At 36.8% G+C, this 14535-nt stretch overlaps 1 protein-coding gene across 1 annotated transcript in view; it reads left to right on the top strand.

Moving 5' to 3' along the window:
• Positions 1-14535, top strand: part of adam19a (ADAM metallopeptidase domain 19a) — a 75319-nt gene that overhangs the window by 27281 nt on the left and 33503 nt on the right. The gene's annotated exons all lie outside the window — the stretch shown is intronic.

The following is a 14535-nucleotide window of genomic DNA, read 5'->3' as shown; positions in this document are numbered from 1 at the left end:
TGTTTACAGTGAGTCAATCTATGGAGAGAAATAAATTGGCATCTGTGCTAAAGGTAAGATTTTCAACCTCAGGTAATGAGTTTTAATCTCCTTGAGACCTAAATGTCACTTTTACATTGGATTTCCTGTGCTTATTCCATTCCCTTATCTTTAAATGAAATCTGTCTCCACAGAAATTAAATTTGTTAATCAGCTTTTGCCCAGTTGGTATTTATTTCATTGTGATCTTAAATGGAGATTGTGTCATTAATTATGTAATGCATCCAAACAAAAGAAAGGTGTGTCTTGTGGTGTCTTTTCACATACCGGACAGTATCTACCGTGCGGTAGGGCTGCACGATTTAGGGAAAATGTCATATTGCGATTATTGAGGTCAATATTGCGATTGCGATATGCGATTGCGATATAATAAACAAATGGTATCATGAGTCAACTTGCTTGGTTCTCAAGGAAAATGCACACACAGATTACTGATAATGCTGAAATTTGTATTTCTCAACTCAAACTAGCAACAACAACAAACAAATGCAAAACGTTTTAAAATTAGAATATTTTTACAACATAACATCTTTGCATTACTGCAAACAAACTTGTTATTGTCTCATACAATAGTACAGCTAAATATAATAAATAGAACAAAGTAATTTCTATGTTCATGAAAATAAGATATTTTGAACATTCTGTCCAAACAGGGATATTTTACCTGGACGTAACATTTTTGTATAAACTTTCAAAAAGGAATTTGGATATATATGTGTGGTTCAAACCACTAAAACTGTTGTTGGTCATTTACAAAAACAAAAACAAAGCAACAAACTGGTACTTCCAAATCCTCTTTCTAAAAAGCTCTGGCCACCAGTTCAGTAGTGTTAATTTCGTCACCTATTTTTAATTTAGTCTTAGTCTTAGTCTTGTGCCAAATGTCCTTGTTAGTTTTAGTCATATTTAGTCATTCACATATCTTTTTTGTTAGTCAAGTTTTAGTCGACTAAAAGTCCCGTAATGCAAGTTATGCATTGTATTACACACACCATTATTGATGATATTTGGAGCAATATTACATGTAATTGTTAAACTTGATTCCCTTACATATACATTTGCTTTTAAGCCTAATTATTCATTTTGATTATGATGTGATTGTGACAGGGGCGTGGGAAGAGGTTTCAGGTTGGGGGTGCTGAGTTTTTTCTGTCACCACTTTTGAATAAGAAACAATATCAAGACTATAAAACTTGTCAAAACTCCGCGAATCACAAAAGTATCGGTGAGAAGTTGAGAACACTCGTTTAAACAGTGCATACACTCGAACTTGACTGCACATCACATTTTTTACTTTATTGATACTGCTTTATTAAGCCTGCCTAGACGGTGGACTTGCACCCAGGAGTTTTTATTTATTTTAATTATTTATTTTTTTGAGCGGCGTGTGGACGAATTCTTTCTACACACACTATTTTATTTCTTGATAACAGACCGCTGCGAACTATAACACACCGTTGCCATGAAAAACAGAGCGTTGCCATGGACAAACAGGATTCTAACCGTAGAGACGGAGCGCACTATTTTCTTTAGCGGAAACAATACAATTGTTTTTAAATCAATAAACTCCTTTTTAAATCATGATTTTGTGTCAAATTATTGATTTATTTGGTAGGTAGCAATATAATAAGCGGGATCCTCTTCGCGGACCTGTAACTTGAGGCGAACTCGTTGTGAATATTTTAAAGGCGTAACAGCTGATGAAAAAGCAGAGACATTTGTAGACGAAAATGAAGAGAGATTTTATCTTAGTTTTTATTTTATACAAAACATTTTCGTCTCGTATTTTTTCGTCAACAATAATGCATGTTAATTTAGTCTTAGTCAGCGTTTTTGGACAGTGGTGCAGTCTTGTCATCGTCTTAGTCATGAAAAAAAAGGTTGACGAACATATTTCGTCTCGTCTTGTCTGACGAAATTAACACTATAGTTCAGTGTCCGTCTGCTCGGCATCCATCTTCACCCGTTCCGTGCTGCACACCGGAAAAAGTCACGACATGACCACATGTGCCACTGCCTAAACTGAAACTCACTGGTCTTTTTTTTATTAGCGGATAGCGGTGTAGTGTATGAAATAGGCAAACAACGTTCAGAGAGAATGGGTTGTCATGTCCACACATGCATTTATTTATTATTTATTTATTTCATAAAATCGCAGCATTTTGCGTCATATAATTGCACAGGCTTGATATCGCGATTGCGATATGATTAATCGTGCAGCACTACCGTGCGGCATAGAAACCATAACGTGAAGAAGATCATGTATGGTAAAGGACAAATGTTAAGGACAGTGCTTCTGTGTTGTAATGTATAAGCATGTGTACGTATAACCTTGTGGAAGGAACAGGGAAAAGGAAAAAAGGAAATATATGAAAAATCAGATGGGAGTGTGAAAAAAAGAAAAAAGAGACCAAATGAAATTAGGATCATGGAATGTAAATGATAAAGTTCAAGAGAAGAGAGGCTTGAGAAATGGAAGAGGGAAGAAAGTGGTTTAACCACCAATCATTCCTACATATGACCTCAAATGAGAGCTTAAAACCACTGACCTCCATCTGTGATATTATTCCCGCAAGGCAAAACTCTAAAATCATTATGAGTTACTGGATGAAGTAGGTTAGATGGTCTGAAATCTGCCCATATTCAACCTCCACTTTGGTAGTTTGTGTTTGAATGTTAATGTGGTAGTGTTTGCTGTTTTCACACACTGTGGACAAATTTACATAGATTATTGGCCTGTGGATGTTAAGTGTGTCACGTCTACACCAGCCTCACAGTCACCTCTACATGAAATATAGCCATCTGTTCCTTCCCATTGTGGTCATTTTAGCAGTATTTTCACATTTTGGAAGATTGATGGGTTTCACATTTTTGAATATGATATACTTTCAGTGGAATTCATTTGAATGAATATACCACAGTACGCTTGTACAAATGTACGAGTGAAAATTGCCACTAAAGCGGTTTTGCTATTTTCTTAGACGAAAGGGAGGGAGCTTGAAAACTGGATTGATTCTGTGTATTGTATGAACCAATTAGGTTTCTATGTACCAAAATGTTTGTCCGTTCGTTCTATCTTTCTCTCTCTTTCTTTCTCTCCTTTATTCTTCCTTTCTTTCTCTCCTTCCTTTCTTCTCTCTCTATTTTTCTTCTTTTTTCTTTTTCTCTTTCATTAAATGTTGAGCAAAAGGTGTATATGCAGGCAATGTTCATTACAGGAGTTTAAAAAAACTTTCCATGACTACTGAATAGAAAGCTAGCATGAATAACAGATCCAGTGTTAATGCACAAAACAGGCTGTGTAAAGATCTGGAGTGCTCATTTCACTGAGCAAAGGTTCATTCATTTTTGGCAGAAAATTCCTGAAATTCATGTAGATTAAAGAAACAGACCGCATAATTGATTGCCAAACTTACTGTTAGCTTTCTGTTCATACTCTGAGCAGCAAGTTAAAAATGGCATTGCTCACAAACTTCTTTCAGTGTTTAACATCACTTAAGATGGCAAAATAAATAGCGTAAGAGATAGAGCTGATCAGTGCTGGCTGGCTGTAAGATAATAATATTATAGTAAAGTAAAGCAAAGCAAATCTTTGGAAAAACTTATGATTTAAGTGCGGCAAAGTTGTTTTTAAACTTTGTTGCCAATTTATTCATAAGCAGATTGTGTTATTTCATGCATGTAAGCTTTTCTGTATTTGTTAAAAGTTGCTGTAATTGGTGAAATTTTGTAAACAGTGTGTGCCAGTTAATTGATGCTCAGCCATTTTTCATTGGCTGAATACCAAATTGCTTCGCTTTTTATGTTCATTACAGTCTTCTTCATTTCAGACTATGGCTTGTACCATTTCAACAATCCAGTGCGGAGACACAAAGTAAAATGATTTTCAGTAAGCTGTACAGACAATTTACCATACAAACACCTTATTATTACCGTTGGGGAGATATAACTCTAATTGTTTTTCCAGAATTATTGTTATTATTATTTTAAATACAGAGCATTAAAAAATTCTTAGCTGATAAACAATGGGTATAAATTCTTTATGGAAGAATTAATTCACAGCTATGGGTGTATGGTATTGTTAACTGATGTTAGCACATTGATGATGAACAGCTAGAAATATATTTAATTGTATTGTTTTCTATTAACCACATTCAAATTATTTGCTTTGCCAAAATATTAAAATCGAACTATCTGTAATTGTAGTTAATCACCAGCTGAGATAAGACTCCTAGTGAGAACGAGGAGTGGTTTTGTTTGTTCAGTGTCAAATATAGTTGACAGCTAGGTGTCAATCGAGCTAGAAGCTTCCAAATGATGAGAAGGAACGAAGCGCCACACAGGTTAAATGGTTAAACTCTACCGGATGGCTTGAGAAGTCTGTCAGATTAGTTTTGTTCAGATAGAGAGCCATTTCTACTCACAGCAGTTGCAGTTTATTTGCCCTCTAAACTCTACTTGCACTCATACTTCAAGCTGTTTCTTTGATTCCTCAAGCAGTTCATAGTTTTCCTGTAAACTTCTCACTCTATTTCATTCCATCTGGCTTTCTTTCAGAGTTTTCTTGTAGTAGAGATACAGTTCCTGTTGCAAGATATTTACGCTTCTACAGGCGGATTAGCAGCTACATTTATCTTCACAATCGGGAATATATATTGAAGCAGGATTTACTGAAAGATTTGCACTGTCATAAAGCAGGATGAACATTACGGCAGTTAGACCACAATGAAGCTGGTGTTTCTAGTTAATGGACAGATTACTCTGCAATTAGTGACTGATTTACAGAAATGTATTTTCTACCATTAACTATGGGTCTATTAAAACCTCAGAAAAATGTAACTAAAATTATGTTTGTAAAACAAAGTAAATTAATAAGCTAGAATTAATAATATAAACAAAATGTACTACAAGTTCTTATGGATAAATGAAAAAATGCATAAATTCTCCCCAGGTTTTTTTTCTGAGTATACAAAACATCTGAAGTGGAGACTTTATAATGCTCGACCGACACATAATGATCTCCATATAGCTCCAGAGTCTATAGCGACCGCGTTCTGTGACTTCATTCTCTGGCCCCGTTGTTGACAGAGATGCAGAGATGCTGTTGTTTGAAAGATAGTGCAGTGCACACTTTAACCTTTTATAGTGTGGTTGTGTAAATATATGATGTATCATGAGAGATGGTCTTTGCAAGTCAGAGTAATCGCTTACTTTACATGTAGAGCTGATTTCGCAGGCCCTCCACTTGTACAGGTTTGGGACATCTGATTTTCAAACCTTGCAATTGCAGTACATGAATGATTAATAGAATGTTGATATTACACACTTCCATGATGCATAATCTTTTTTTTTTCATGTTGCATAATGTCTCAGTGTATCTTACACCCTACCATTAACCTTTGTCGAACCATTAGCACCTCATCAGCCCGAGTCTGTCATACACAACTGTATGAAAATACTGCTTTAGATTTTTACCAGCTGACTCGGTGAAATACAGTGGAATATGCAGGCTTGGTGTGTTTACAATTTTATATTCATACAATCAGAATCGTTTAATATACTTAAAAGTGTAGTAATGAAGTAATTTATTACACAATATAGAAATAAATGTGTTTTTCAGAACAAGTTTCAGAGCAAGCCAATGCCATTTGGCACTATAAAAGTCCATAAATTGGATCAAATGTTGTTACCAGTAATGCATAGGTGGATTAGAAGTTATTTATTGTTTGGGGATTTATTTTCTAGTGGGGATTTACAGCCCCATTTTCTGTAGATCCTCTTGACCTTTGAGTTAATGAGAGGATGGGCTGATTGTCCCCCAGGCCTTACATCGACATTGGGGTTCGGGTTCATTTTAATAGGTTAATTTTAGGTAGGACCTACTTCAGTCATCACCAGAGAAAAGAGGACTAAGCTATTTCTCTTTGTGTTGAAAAATGCCACGTTCTATACTGTATGTAAATACTTGATTATTCTGCTAATATTTTTACTTAGCAATGATTGGCTTTTTGTAAGCATGTAAAGAAACACAAAGTCAGCATACAACGTTATAAAAATACAATAATTAAAACTTAATAATGGCCCAGTGTTTGTGTTATCCATCTAGACTCTTACTACACACAATGAAATAAAAGGCTGTGTATTAGAATATAACAAAATGAAAGCATGGTTAAATAAACATTAGCTCTCTGCCCAGGTTTTCATTCATGTGCGGGGTTGCCAGGTCTACGATATCTCAAAATATGCACAAAAAGCAATCGACCTGATATTTCGTTTCTGAACTAAACCAATTTCACGTAAAATAAAACGCAGCAGCCCTGCTGGTGTGACTCAAGGTGGCCTGTCTGAAGCTAGTTATACTGTGAAAGTCGTGCAGCTCTGTAGCTCAAATATATTTTTGAGTCTTTTGTTCTTCTCTACACCTAGTGGTCTCTTATCTGCAGGTATGAACTTCTCTTCGCTGTGCTATTTTTTTTTTTTTCACTAGGATTGAATCAGCTGGGAAAGTGCCCCTGAATACAACAGAGAAAATGTACTTTTTGAGTGCTTGTGCACAGCTAGTATGCTAGCGTATTAGGGCATGAAATTTATCATGCTTAGGAGAAGTCTGGCTTAACCTCAGGAGCATCTCCTTATTGAACATAAAGAGGAAGTTACTTTTTCAGAGGTGGGAGCGTGAGCTTGACTACGTTGAAATGTTTTACACCTCTCATGAAAGAAATGAATATTTTGATGAATAGCCTGCTATATTGCGCCTGTTACATGTGTTGTTTGCAGATGTATTGAACTGAGTGCCTCTGTACGGTACCTTCACACTCTTAGCCTTTTGCAGGACATGCTGCTTGTTTAACACCATGCTGTGCAGAGCAGAAGGATGTGGTAGTCCTAAAGGTGCCAATAAGTTCATCCATCTCTGCTAATGAGTGCATCACTCTCTGCTAATTCTCCAGCAGAGGAAATAGCACTCATACAAATAAATTAACCGATAAATGCTTCTTAGCTTAAGTGTTTTGCAATACTATTGACTCAGGACAATTTCCCAGAGCAAGTTCAATATTAAGAGACATGCCAAAAAGGGTTAGGAAATGCTTGTGTTTTCTTTCTTTCTTTCTTTCTTTCTTTTTTTTTTTTTTGCATTCATCGTACAATATGTGTAGCTGTTTACGAAAGCTCAGAACATCTGCACGTCTGGCTCAACACGACTGACTCATTGTGGGGCAATGTGCTTCTCACAGTCTCTTCTCTATAAGGCTGATTCTGTTCTTCTTTCAGCTGGTGTTTGTGTAATATGACTCTTCTCCATCTGTGCCTCCATATTAAAGAGTTGAACAATTGACTTCAGTAACACATTGTTGTAGCATATTGGTCGAATTTTAGATAGTACTTCATCTCGAGCAGTGTGATAACCAGAATCTCTGATGAGTTTAGAAGTCTAAACATGTCCTATAAGCCAAATGTAACAAAGGCAGAACATACAGTATGAGTGGGATATACAGTCTAGTGGATTTGAGTCCTTGAGTATACTTGACATTGAATAGTTTTGTCTGACAGTAAAAACTGTAAGCCTACTGTGTAAAGACAGTGCCAGAACAAGAACACGGCATTCCAGTCACTTTTTACAAGTCTTCCAGCATTGTGTCTCTGGACGTGACTCAAAATTTTTTACTGCTTTGTACAAGCTCAGAGCATCCAGCTTATGGTGGTTGTTTTTCTTCATTGTGGAACAACACTGACAATTGTTTTAGCATGAAGCCAGCAGACGTACTGTATTGTTAGCACGAAGGCATTTTTAACCCCTCCCCCACCCAACCCAATATCCTGCCACGTCTCAGACTGGCAGTGTGGAAGAGTAGTAAGAAACAGAAGAATGGAGAAAGGAAGAGAAAAAAGAGGGGTACATGTGGGTTTCTTGCATTGCTTTTGCCTGCTTTGTGTTTTTTCCATAACTCTATGTTAATGTCTCCTCGCCTCTCTCAAACACACACAAGCGCGCACACACACACACACAGCCTTTGTTTTAAGTCTAATAGCCTAACTGTGTAAAATGATTGCTCACAGATGGTACTGTTTAAGAAGGCAAGGAATGTAATACCCTTTGAGGGTCAATAGGTCAGTCTTAGTCACATATCCCCCTACTTCGTATTTCTGTCCCTCTCTCTTTCTCTCTGTCTCTCTGTCTCTCTGTCTCTCTGTCTCTGTCTGTCTCTCTCTCATTCTCTCTGTCTGTCTCTCTCTCTCCTTCTCTCTCTTACACACACACACACACACACACACAAAAAGTTGGCTGCGTTTTCCCCTCAAACATCTTACAGTTGTCCTTGCTACGACTAAATCCTGAAAATGAGAATCATGTTTTGACAAAATTGAAAGAAAAAAAAAGAAAAACTGTTCAGGATGTCATTGTGTGTGTGCATGTGAGTGCTTGTGATGTATTGTGCTTGCTCAGCCAATCTTGTCCTTTTTTATGCTAAGCTGATTTATCATGTAATTGGGCAGAATACTGCCATGTTTTCAGAATGTGCCGTTGTGATCTTGCAGTGCGTTGCAAGACACGTTTACGTATTCTGTCATTAATCACTCTGATTGCTAACAGAGCTTGTCAAAACTGCACATGTGCTCAGTAATCCAGGTGGGAATAAAAATATATGTGTTCAAACCTGATTGACAGACAAACCCAGCAAAACATAGGTTTCAATCAAATCTCCTTCCAAAGCTCTCAAATCTATGACTTAGCATAAAAGTGTACAAAAGAAGAAAAAAAAACTAGGCCTTTTGCATGTTTTTTTAAGCTTTTTTGTAGGGTGAGTGAGAAAGTAAAAGAGAAATGGAACAGACAGGAAACTTTTTTTTTGTCATGCCACAGTATGAGTTCCAGGAGATGTGATACACGCATAAAGAAATCAGCTTTTATACACCCACACCTGTAAAATGAGAATTTTTTTGTTTTTTATTCATGTCAGTGGGAAGACACTTTGTGTGGATCCTCCTGTTGCAGATACCAACGGTTTAGCCACATATTCAGTTAAAGATGAAGACAGCCACACCTTGTGTGTGGTGAATAGTGAGAGAACATCCGGGCTTGCGGCTCCCCAGGAGTGGTGCATGTGTGGTCGAAATTGTGTTTTCTTTTCACACCCACACAATGCTTCCTGTATATACGTTTTCCTCTGCACTTTTAAAATAAGTCTTACTGTCAGGCCTTATTTCTTTGATACATATCCACCTATTAATAGAAAAGTAGCAAGATGTAGGGTGCTTTTTTTCTAAGAAGAAAGATGATGTGGTCGGAGTAGTGCTTTAATATCACACAAACACACAGTAAAGAGGTTCTCTCAGGACATTCATCAATTTGGCAGAGGTAAAGCATTATAGAGCAGGGTGGCGGTGGTGGTGGTGAGTCATTTCAAATGGCTGATTGTTAAAGTGCACCTGTTTTTAATGCTGGCAGAAACACACACTCGCACACACACACACACACACACACACACACACACACACAATCCTGTTTTTGAATTTGTTTTGCAGATACACATAAACATCAAAATGGATCTACAAAGCTCAGTGATCAGCTAGACTCCTTAAGCTCAGATAGACACACCTGGAAATATTCAAGGCAGTAAACATGGAACTTCTCATCAAGACACCATTCTCACTACATCTCTCTCTCTCTCTCTCTCTCTCTCTCTCTCGCTCGCTCTCTTAATGCCTAATAAATCGGACTTACCAGTGAAATTGTTGACTTACCAAAAAACACTTTTTTATTTGAAACTTTTCTAATTTTAACATTTCTCTCATTTTCTCTTCCCTTTTCCAATTGACTGTTCATCATCCTCATTAACAGGAAAAATGCAGTGATTTCAGCACACACTCACACAGACACACACACACACACACACACACACACACACATAAAACACTCCAATTAAGCAACTTTTTTTGCGTAACATGAGTTTACACGTTAATAAGAATTACATCACCAGAGAAGTGTGTAATTCACCTGCACGCTCTAACTCCTGCCCAGCACTCACTTCTTAAAATATTGAGCTCTGGGCTTCGTGTAGAATACGTTTACATCCAATAAAACGTAAGAGTAATGAGCGATTCCACTTCACTAAAACAGCTGTTTCTGACTTGCAAAGTTTGATCCACCTCTGGTGCGTGTAATAGTTAGCCAAAGTGAGTTGATGAGAAGTGAATATAAATTGAGTATGGAGGCACCATGAATACTAAATATACTGTAAATATTTTTGCTTGGTGGAGAGATTTATAGGGTTCAATTAAGCAAACACAGTACATGAAATATACATAACTATCTTCTTCTACAGCGTTTTATGTAGAAGATGCATTAAAATGCACGAAGGCATTTCCAATTAGTGTGTTTGCTCAAGGCCTCATTTTATATTCCATACGTATTCCATGCGAACCATATGCTAATTCAGATGTGTATTTCATAGCCTGCAGTCAGGATTTGGTGTGGGCAGGAAAACAGCAATACGTGTGCACTTTGTCACAACTGTCGTAAAGCTTATTAACAAATCAAATAAAAATGATCAACAGCTTTGTTAGTTAGCACTATCCATCTGCTCAGGTGGGATAATTATTCTGCTAGTTGTTATTAGGGCTGGGAAATATGATGATATAATATAAATGTCATGATATATTATGTAGCCACACACTTTTCAGAGATACTGAGCTACTGTTTTGATGCTTAACTTTTTTTTTACTTTTTTTTTTAATAACAACAGTTACAAACTATGATTGGTGTTAAATATATGTATTGTATTGTTTTTTTGATTGGTGAATCAAATTGGTGATATTTTCAAATATTTTATATTCTATATATATATTATTATATATTATTTATATATATATATATATATATATATATATATATATATATATATATATATATATATATATATATATATATATTTTTTATTTATTTTTTTTTTTTTTCTTTTCTACAGTACTACTTTATGCTGGAATTTTTATATCAAGCTGTTACAACATTGAGGAATGGGATTTTTCTTCATTCCCATTCCTGCTCATTACTGCAATAATTATTGTTTGTTCCTTTTTAAAATTTCCAGATGAATATATAAACTGAAAATATAAACAAATTAATCATTTAAACCACAGTAACACTGAGCAGGTTTAGGCAGTTAGTGATGATGAATAAATAAGCAGGAAATGCATCACATTGCTCTATGTGAGCACCATGTTAATGAACATGGGGTTTTATTGCCCTACAAACTTCATACCTGACCTTCTCTTACTCCTGCCTACAATGAAGTCAAAACCTCTGCACTCCTGTGACTTTTTGATTGGGTCCAGCAGGATCTGAGTGCTAGTGCACCACTCTCTGATTTCTAAAGTCAAAGCCATTGAAGTGATGGTAGCTTTTGTGATGTTCCTAGAACATTCTGACCATTTCTCTTTGAAGGTTAAGCAATGGGGTAGGTAGAAGGGAAGCTGGACTTAAATCGGCGTAAACGCCACAGGACAACACGTGGGCAGAAGCCGAAGCACGATACTGTGCTCTTCACAATTTGAAGCTTTGATGCTCTCAGTAGTGAAGGGCTTGTTATTGCTATTTTCTTTCTCCCCTCGGGTTGTGTTTGGTGAGCACGTAGCTGTTTACCCACATGCCTTTGGGAGCTCACACACTCTGTACTAAGCCAAGGCTAATTGAAGGAGAGTTGCTCGGCTTTTGTGTAGCTGAGAGCAGGTGAATTCATGCAGCTTTAATATCAGCAGAGTTGACCATAAAACCAGTGTGTGTATTGTTGACTTCATTACTACTGGATAATATGTTATTTTTGCATATAGCAGGTCTGGTGTTTTATTAATTCTGTATTTATTTCATAGTTTGTGTTTTGGTGTCATTAGATTTAAATCTTAGATGGTTATGTGTAGTGAAGTGAATTCCAAATAATATAAATATCCATATACAGAGTAACAGAATAAAAGCATGTTCTCATCAGAACGTCAAAGATTTCCACTTTATATGAATTTTCATACCCTTATGCATACATGTATTTCTTTTCACAATCACAGTGGTAGTCTGTATTACGATGCCAGATTGACAATGCCGCATTATTCGTCATTTGTTGAATGGTAATCATCATGTTGTTTGGGTGATTGCTTTATTCATGTGGTGAGATTTCATTTATTCTGTGCTACACGTCCTGACAGCTTCAGACTTCTATTCACAGTGCCATATGATTTCACTCCATGTTGTTTCGCTGGTGTTCTTGTGGAAGCTTCAACTACTTGGAAGTTGAAAACGGAAATGCAATTTCATGCAACAGAATCAAAAAAACCACGGTGCGTTTAAGCTTACTGTGTTTCTGTGAAGGAATTCTTTTCAGATACAACCATGTATTTAGGAGATGGATATTTGCCCTTTCTGTCAGACTCTCTCACTCACACATGCAGAGGCATACACATATAAATTAATGGGCTGGCCCAGATGCCTAACACTAGTTGTCATTCTCTTAGTGCAGAACGTCCTGTAATGTATAATTTATTTTCCATTAGGTTCAGCACTAGTGGATAATGACTGGTGCAGAGGGGGTTTAGGGCACGCCTCTGCTCCAGCCTCTACCAGCTGCACTTATGATGCTTATTTATTTGTGACTTTGGCGGCGAGTGGGCACCAGGCAGATGCACTGCACTACTTTAGCCAAAAAGCCATCTATCACCCCCTTTGCCATGCCAAACACAACCTAGAAATTGCAGTTACAACAGCTTGGCGCTTGACAGGCACTCATAACAGTATGTGTGTGTGTGTATGTATGTGTGTGTGTGTGTGTGTGTGTGTGTGTGTGTGTGTGTGTGTGTGCGTGCATAATTGTTCTACATTGTCTGTACAGGCAGGTATAAATGAGCTAGCAGTTATTTATTGTTAACAGGTATTTCAAGGATAAAAATACATCAGTCTAAGCTTTCATTTTTGACACCCACATCAGATTTCTGTAAGCGAATGTCTTCATTTGGAGTCTTTTGGCACAACAGCATCACCAATATCAGTAAAAAAAGACACTCAGAAGACCCATGAAGGTTTCTGATTTGATGAATTCTTTCTAGTCCTGACTCTAGATACATATCAGTGACAGTCATTTCCGGTGGTTACACAGAATGCCCGAAAGATTTGATCTAGATTGGGGCTTATATTGTTCAGCTCATGTACTTACTCTTTCATCCTTTTTAGTCCTAATTCTTTTTGAGGGGAAACAACATTAAGCACATGTTGTCTAATCAAAGTACAAATGAAACAGAAGCACAGATGATGCTTTTGTCTTGTTTGGGTTCTTGTTTCTGTTTTATCACATTTGGTATTTAGAGGTAACATGGCATTAAGACATTAAAGCATTTTAAATTTGAGACACTTACCTATCTGGCTTTAAATGGTGTTGTTGTTGTTGATCTTAATTCAATTAAAGCTTCAATTAATGCGTTACTCCACCCTTAGTAATCGGATTCATTGTGGAGCTATAGGAATTAGGTTTTTATATTTTAGCCCTTATTTCTAATATCACAAGCAGGCATAAATGTGTGTGGAGGAAAGTGGAGATTAGACTGCAGATCAGACACCTTTTACATGTCTCACTCTTATCATCATGCTTCTATCCTAAACGTCTCAGCTTTCTCTGCCCCACATTCTGCAGCCTGAATAGCATGTGATTATACTTTACCTTAGATGATTCAGTTCATGTGTCTTGTGAGAAATCATAATGAGCAGGATTACACTTCTAAAGAGAGGATTTATTGTATGTGGAAGCAGGGTAATAGGCTGAATGCTGGTGATATCACAAGGTTGTTCTTGTGGGAAAAACCCTTTCTACCTCAACTTTTATCTCAGATATCATCTCAGTGAAGTCTAGCAGTCTTATGCAATTCTTGCATATTTAATAAATCATTGAGCTGCTAAAACATTGAGCTAACTGTTTAAAACTTTATGAAGCTAGATTCATAATGCCATTATATGGCCACACATTTTGCATCAAGGAACGAAAGCAACTTTGTCCCATAATACATATTTAAATGATTTTCCATCCCATATCCCAAAAATTAGATGCACCACTGGATATAAGCCTTGGTGGTTGGAATTGAATGTGTGATCTCACAGAGCCAGAATGTATTTTATTTTAATTATCTAATTCAGTTGCACAAGTGAATCTCCAACCAGTCAAAAATGTGCAAGTGCAACCTCTTTTTTCTGTAATGTCTGTAGTGTCCTCAGTATCTAATGAATTTGGCTGCAGAAAGCTGGCAGAGCAAAGCCAGCAAAACATATTATCACTCTAGCTAAGGGTTTTGATGAAAATCACATGGGTTGCTGAGAGACCTCTTTAGATTAGTTCGCAACTTACTTGGCCATCTGCTGTAGTGGAAATATGTTTAACAAGATAGTGAGTGATACAGTTGTTTCACCAGAGGATAAGAGCACAATAATAAATTGGCAATGCTTACAATGTCAGTGCTTTTGTGTCA

Source organism: Tachysurus vachellii, chromosome 7 (assembly GCF_030014155.1).
Source record: "Tachysurus vachellii isolate PV-2020 chromosome 7, HZAU_Pvac_v1, whole genome shotgun sequence".
Classification (NCBI taxonomy): Eukaryota; Metazoa; Chordata; class Actinopteri; order Siluriformes; family Bagridae; genus Tachysurus; species Tachysurus vachellii.
Note: the sequence above shows the minus strand (reverse complement) of the source record. Positions and strands in the feature narration are given on the sequence as shown.